The sequence below is a fragment of the Otolemur garnettii genome, unplaced genomic scaffold (assembly GCF_000181295.1).
Source record: "Otolemur garnettii isolate 467f Iridium unplaced genomic scaffold, OtoGar3 scaffold00043, whole genome shotgun sequence".
Classification (NCBI taxonomy): Eukaryota; Metazoa; Chordata; class Mammalia; order Primates; family Galagidae; genus Otolemur; species Otolemur garnettii.
The window spans coordinates 3476277-3483436 of NW_003852438.1; positions in this window are offsets into that span (position 1 = coordinate 3476277).

The window sequence follows — 7160 nt, forward strand, 5'->3', positions numbered from 1 at the left end:
GGCGCCGAGCCGGTTTGTACACTTTCAACCTAAAAAGCTGGAGTACAAAAAATAAGTGCAAGTTTACTTCCTTCTGATTGTGGGGGTTCAACCGGGACGCAGAGAGCCAGCCCCCTGAGAAGGAGCCTTTTCCGTAGATTTCATTGCGTTCAGCAAGTTTCTCTTTTACTGCCCAGTGGAGACTCGAAGTTGAAAGCGGCGTCTCTGAATCCGGCCCAGCTCAAAGCGTTAGATCCCAAAAGAGAATACGCGGGGCTCCTGGTGGCCAGGGGCGTGACCTGGGCGTGACTGGTGCCGACAGGGACCAATGGGAGCTGAGGAAGCGGGCGGGGCCGTGGGGGCAGGGTCAAAGTGGGGCTGCGCGCAAGCGCCGGGGCCGGCCGGGCTTGCCGCTGTCTTATCGCCTCCTCCCGCGCGGCCTCCGGCTCTCCGGCAGCCCCAGATCCGTGGGGGAGAAGTTGGGTCGCTCCCGCTGCAGCCGCTGCGGGGTAAGTGCCTGGCTGGCGCCTCCTCCTGTCCGTTCCGCCTTTCCCTGGGGCGCCTGGAACCCGGAGCTGGGGGTTGTTGAGGCTGCAGTCTTCGGAGAACCCGTGTGGTGCCAGGTGTGCTTACCGCCGCCTGTGTTCTCCGGTTCGCCGGCACCGGGGACTGGGCCCTGCTTCTCGGGCGGCTGCCGTTTCAGGTGGGGCGAGTCCTGCAGGGTGCTCATCACTGTTGTTGGTGTCGGGCGGTCCCTGTTCCAATATCCTTAAGATCCAGTGTGAGCCCATTCTGGCGTTCGGCGTTTGCTCCGCAGTTTGCTGCTTCTGCTGGCACATCCCTCCGGCTCGTAGGTTCATTCAGTCTGTGCAGTCAGCCCCGGCGAGCTTCCTAGTCTGAGAAAAGGAACTAACTACACTTGGAATTGCTCGTAGAACGTGCCAGGTTGGGTTACATTTGTTGGTACCGGTTGAATGAATTTGCTCGCAAAGTGAACGTAGCCCTGGGTTTTAAGGTCTTTCTAGATGTAATTTCACGTAAAGCAGAGGCGATGGTCAGCATTATTGTTCCGGTGGCAGAATAGCAAAGCAATGTCAGGTCTGCTGTGCGGTCTACGTTCTTCTTACTTGCGTAGTGAGAAAGTTGAAAGGCGTGCATTTGGTTTTGGCTTTGCCACTGCCTTGGGCTCAGTTCATATGCAATGAGATGATTGCTAAGGTTCCATTTAAGCCCTACGTTTTGTTAAGTCTGTGATGAGCTTATTTTTTATTCTGCATCTTTAAAAACAATAGGATTTTTTTTTGTTAAAAAAATTTAAAAGAATAGGAAATAGGACAAGGTTATGAAAAGGCTGTCCAGCAAGAAACGAAAATTTATGAGAGCACAGACTTTTAGGGACTGTGATTATAGTTTAAGATAGCACACTGAAAAGAGAACAGAAAGTAAAATTGAACTTACCGAGAATTAACCATATCAGGGAAACTTGGAAAGCTTTCAAAAGTAGGGGCAGCAAGTACTGTATTTAATTACCTCTTTTTACAGCTGTGCAGATGAGGCCAGGAGAAAATAAATACTAAGTAACCATGTAAGAGAAAATGTAGTGGAGAAGACGTGGAACTTAGCATCTAAATGCAGGGAAAAACCTTTGGAATTCTTAATTTGTATAGATATTTACATTTGTATTTCCTCTGCCAAAAAAAAAAAAAACAAAAAAAAAGCCTACATTTTTTCTGAATGAGTAGAATTCCCTGCCCTTCTACCAACCAATGTATATTATTATTATTATTTTTAGAGACAGAGTCTCACTTTGTTGCCCTCGATAAAGTTCTGTCGTGTCACAGCTCACAGCAACCTCAAGCTCTTGAGCTTAAGCAATTCTCTTGCTTCAGCCTCCCGAGTAGCTGGAACTACAGTGCCCACCACAATGCCCAGCTATTTTTTTGTTGCAGTTTGGCAGGGGCTGGGCTTGAACTCGCCAACCTTAGGTATATGGGGCTGGCACGCTGCTCACTGAGCCACAGGCACCACCATATATATATATATATATATTTTTTTTTTTTTTAATTTTAATTTTTTTTTTTTTTTGCAGTTTTTGGCTAGGGCCGGGTTTGAACCCATCACCTCCAGCATATGGGGCTGGCGCCCTACTCCTTTGAGCCATAGGCACCGCCCTAAATGTTGTTTTTTTTTTTTAAAGAGTAGAGTCTCAGCATGTCGCCCTCGGTAGAATTCTGTGGCATCACAGCTCGCAGCAACCTCAAGCTCTTGGGCTTAAGCGATTCTCTTGCCTCAGCCTCCGAGTAGCTGGGACTACAGGTGCCTGCCACAACACCTGGCTATTTATTTATTGTAGTTGCCATTGTTGTTTGGCAGGTCCAGGCTGGGTTTGAACCCGCCTGTCCTGGTGTTTGTGCCTGGCGCCCTAGCCACTGAGCTATAGGCGCCCAGCCAGCCAACCAGTATTTTTTAACAGCTGTTGGAAGATAGTGTTTGGCTGCAAAGAACTATATAAAGGAAAAGATTATGTGATCCTTTAGAGAGACTTTAGTCTAAATATTCCATAGCTGTGACTAGGAAGAGTCACTTTTCTTTGCCGATGCTCTTTCCTTAGTTATGATGTGTGGAGATTGATACCTATTTTATAACATTTTGAGCATTAAATAAAGTCATTTTTGTGGAAAGTGTATAGCAATGCCTGACAGCAGGTATTTGACAATGACAGCTATTTTCTTTTTTATTTATCTTTTTTGCAGGTCCAGGCTGAGTTTGAATCTGCCACCCCTGGTGCATGGGGCTGGCACTCTAACCATTGAGCTACGGGTGCCCAGCCTCATGACAACTATTACTATTAGTATTGTGTCCATAATGCAGCAAAGAGAAGTGGTCCCTGGGTTTTAGTGTAGCTTAGAGAGTGTGGCTGAAAGAGGAGCACAAAGTGGGAAGGCATGGCATCTACAGCCACTGCCTGACACTAGAATTTCTGTGAAGTTGTAATCCCTTCCCTGAGATGCTGCCCAGAGACCAGTGACTGCTAATAAGGACCCATTAATCTCTTGACTGTCTTGGCCTGTCAGTCTTGGCACTTCAGTAGGTAGAGTTGAAATTTTTCCAAAAACTATACTTGGAAGTTAAGGAGTATGTGTGTATGTGTGTGTGTAGAACCCCTCCAAAGAACTCAAAAACTAAGTAATAAGTTAGTTTATGGAACAGAGATTTCAGCCTAAAACATAAGAAACCCTGTCACATCTTGCTGTGGCCAGTACAGCATGGTGGACCTACTCCAATCTTAACTAGAACCTTCTCTTGTTTGATGTTTGTCCGACTACTGAGGCTGTCTGGTTCTTATTTAAGCCAAATTCTTCTTTTACTCAGTGAACATTAACTTGGGAAGACCCAGTAGTAGTCTTAACCGCTTAGGGATCTAGTCCTAGACTTTGGAAATGAAAAGAGAATTGTTCTAACTAGCTGACTTTCAAAAATTATAATCGAGATGATCACACATGTGCACAGAGGGAAGTAAAACATCAACATCACTGTCAGTGGACATCAACTAGGGGAAGGGGCAGGAGGTGATGGGTGAAAAACTGTCTAATGGGTGCAGTGGACACTCTGGGTGATGGGTACACAGCCCTGACTCAGGCATTACAAAAGCGATCTGTGTAACCAAAAAACTTGTACCCTTGTAATAGTATGAAATAAAAAAAAAATTCTGGAAGTGGACAGTTATTTGTTAGAATATAAGTTTTAATTTGGCAGAACCTCTGAATAGGAACTTATGGATATGATTCATCCCACATGATTCAAAACTGTGAAGAGGCAATTCCACAGTAAGCCTCTGGGTTTTAACCTGATTAACTAAAAACTTAATACCAAAGCTAACAGAGAAAAACGTAGCCAAATCTCATTAAAACTAAGCTAGCAAAATAAATATAAATAGTGGCAGAAAACCAGAAAGTTAGTGAGATAACAGAGGTCACGTAGCAGTGTAGTTAATAATGTTTTTAAAGTTAAAGATTAATTATAATCTCATTTTTCTTAAATTTTTGCTGACATATTAGAGAATGTTTTGTGTATAGTATGTGTATCTCCATACACATACATGCATGTATATTCATTGTAGAAAAACAATTACTGCTGAGTAAGATGAATAAAAAGGGTCAGGCTAGGCTGGGCACAGTGGCTCACGCCTGTAATCCTACTACTCTGGGAGGCCGAGGCCAGTGGATTGCCTGAGTTCAGGAGTTTGAGACCAGACAAAGTCAGAATGAGATCTGGTCTCTAAAAAAAATAGCTGGTATTGTAGCAGACACCTGTGGTCCCAAGTACTCGGGAGGCAGAGGCAAGAGAATTACTTGAGCCCAAGAGTTTGAGGTTGCTGTGAGCTGTGATGCCATGGTACTTTACCCAGGGTAGCTGAGTGAGACTTTTTCAAAAAAAAAAAAAAGGTCAGCCTGCGTACTATGGCTCATTTATGCCTATAATCCCAGCACTTTGGAAGGCTGAGGCAGGAGGATCACTCCAGGCCAGGATTTGGAGACCAGTCTGGGCAACATAGTGAGACCCTGTCTCTACAAAAAGTTAAAAAAAGGTGGTTCACCTGTAATCCTAGTACTCTGGAAGGCTGAGGTGGATGGATTGCCTTAGCTCAGGAGTTGGATACCAACCTGAGCAAGAGCAAGACCCTGTCTCTGAAACTAGCCAGGCGTTGTGGTGGGTACCTATAGTCTCAGCTACTTGGGAGGCTGAGGAAAGAGAATTGCTTGAACCCAAGAGTTTTTTTGGAGACAAAGTCTCACTTTGTCAACCTCGGTGGAGTGCCATGGTGAGCCCAAGAGTTTGAGATAGCTGTGAGCTATGATGCCACGGCACTCCACCCAGGGTGACAAAGTGAGACTCTATCTAAAAAAGAAGTCAAAAAAATTGGAATCAACCATAATGTCACTGAGAATTAAGTACTTAAAACCAGGAAGTTAAGTGATCACACTGTCCCATGGAATGAATTGGCCATCATTTTAACTCATTTTCAGTAGGACATAGATGCTTGGGCTGCGTCTTGAGATCGTCATTTAATATGTGGAGCCCTGATGTCTTTTAAGAAGTTTGGAAGTCAGGTTAAGAACTACTAATAAGGAAGCCTGTGTTCCACACAAGTGCTTAATGTAAATACAGTGTCATACCCCCAAAATAAAAATCATTATGGGGGCTGGGAGAGCATGGAATGGGATCAACTGCTTAATGGTTTCTTTCTGGGGTGATGAAAAATATTTTGGAGCTAGATAAAATGGTGATTGCATTACATTGAGAATGTACTGAGTGCCACTGAATCATTCATTTTAAAATGGTTTGTTTTATGTTATGTGAATTTCACCTTAATAACCCCCCTAGGCTTAGCGCCCGTAGCTCAGTGGTTAGGGTGCCAGCCCCAGACACTGAGGCTAACAGGTTTGAGCCCAGCCCTGGCCAGCTAAAACAACAATGACAACTGCTGCAACAACAACAACAACAAAAAAGCTGGGCGTTGTAGCAGGCACTTGTAGTCCCAGCTTCTCGGGAGGATGAGGCAAGAGAATTGCTTAAGCTGAAGTGTTTGAGGTTGCTGTGAGCTGTGATGTTACAGAACTCTACTGAGGGCGACATAGTGAGACTCTGTTTCAAAAAAAAAAAAATTGGGTAGCACCTGTGGTGATTAGGGTGCCGGCCCCATACACTGAGGGTGGCAGATTTGAACCCAGCCCCGGCCAAACTGCAACAACAATAACAACAAAAAATAGCCAGGCATTGTGGCAGGCACCTGTGGTCCCAGCTATTCAGAAGGCTGAGGCAGAAGACTCCCCTAAACCCAGGAGCTGGAGGTTGCTGTGAGCCACAGCACTCTACTGAGGGCAACAAAGTGAGACTTTGTCTCAAAAATAAATAAATAAATTAATTAATTAATTAACAGTCACGTGAGTACTATCTTTATATATTATTTCTTAGAAAAATAAATTATTGCTGTTTAGATTGACTACCTTCTGAATATTATGTTTTTCTCAAGATTTTCTTTATTCTTTTTAGTAGAGATGGGGTCTTATTCTATTGTCCAGGCTGGACTTGAGCTCATGGTCTCAAGTGTTCTTCCAGAGTCCCGGGATTACCAGTGTGAACTACCATGCTTGGCAAGACTTTTCTTTTAAATTAAGCATATTACTTTTGTTTAGAAGATGCATGAATGAACTGGCTGTCATTTTAACTCATTTTTAGTAAGGGCTTTGGGCTGCGTCCCTGAGATCTTCATTTAATAGGTGGAGTCCTGGTGTCTTTTAAGAAGCTTAGAAGCCAGGTTAGTAATATTTTCTCTTTAACTAAAATTAATAGATTATCTTAAATCATCACAACCTCCTTATGAAGTCTTTGTTTTTAAAATACTATGGTAGTTATAGTTGATAGTATAGGTCAGCAGTTCTCAACCTGTGGGTCGCAACCCACAGGAACTGTATTAAAGGGCTGCAGCTTTAGGAAGGTTGAGAACCACTGGTATAGGTTATATACAGCCTCAGGTTGTAGCAGGAAGAATACTGCAGTTGAAGTCAGTACACCTGGGCTAGGAGGCCCAGCTCTGCCCTGCATATCAGCTGCGTGGTTTAGGCACAGCAGCTCAGAGACTGGGTTTCATAGTCTGTGGGGATAGTAGTATTTGTTCTCCTATCCCAAACTTGTTATAGGGATCCACTGAAATCATTTATATCACACATTGTGTTAGTTACAGCACTTTCGCATGTTTTGCCTTTTTTGGAAGGGAGGAGACAGGGTCTTGCTATGTTGTCTGTTGCTGGACTGGTCTCAAACTGCTGGGTTCAAGCATTCAAGCAGTTCTCTTGCCTCAGCCTCCCAAGTAACAGGGACTACAGTTCAGTGCAGTTAGCAAAGTCTCAGAATGGGTTGAAGAAGTTAGTACTGGACAGTAAATTAATTATCAGACTTACTATTAACATATTCTTACATTACTTACAGTCTATAACTTACAATGTTAATTATTACATAAGTTCTGAATTTAATAAGGCAAATAATTAGTTCAGTACGGGAATTATTAAATGTTTTCAAGGATAATGGGGAAGTGAGAGGAATTTGGGAGGCAGGGCTTGCTCTTTGGTACTGAAATACATTAAAAAAAGATGGTTTTCAAGTTCTATTCTTATTTTTTT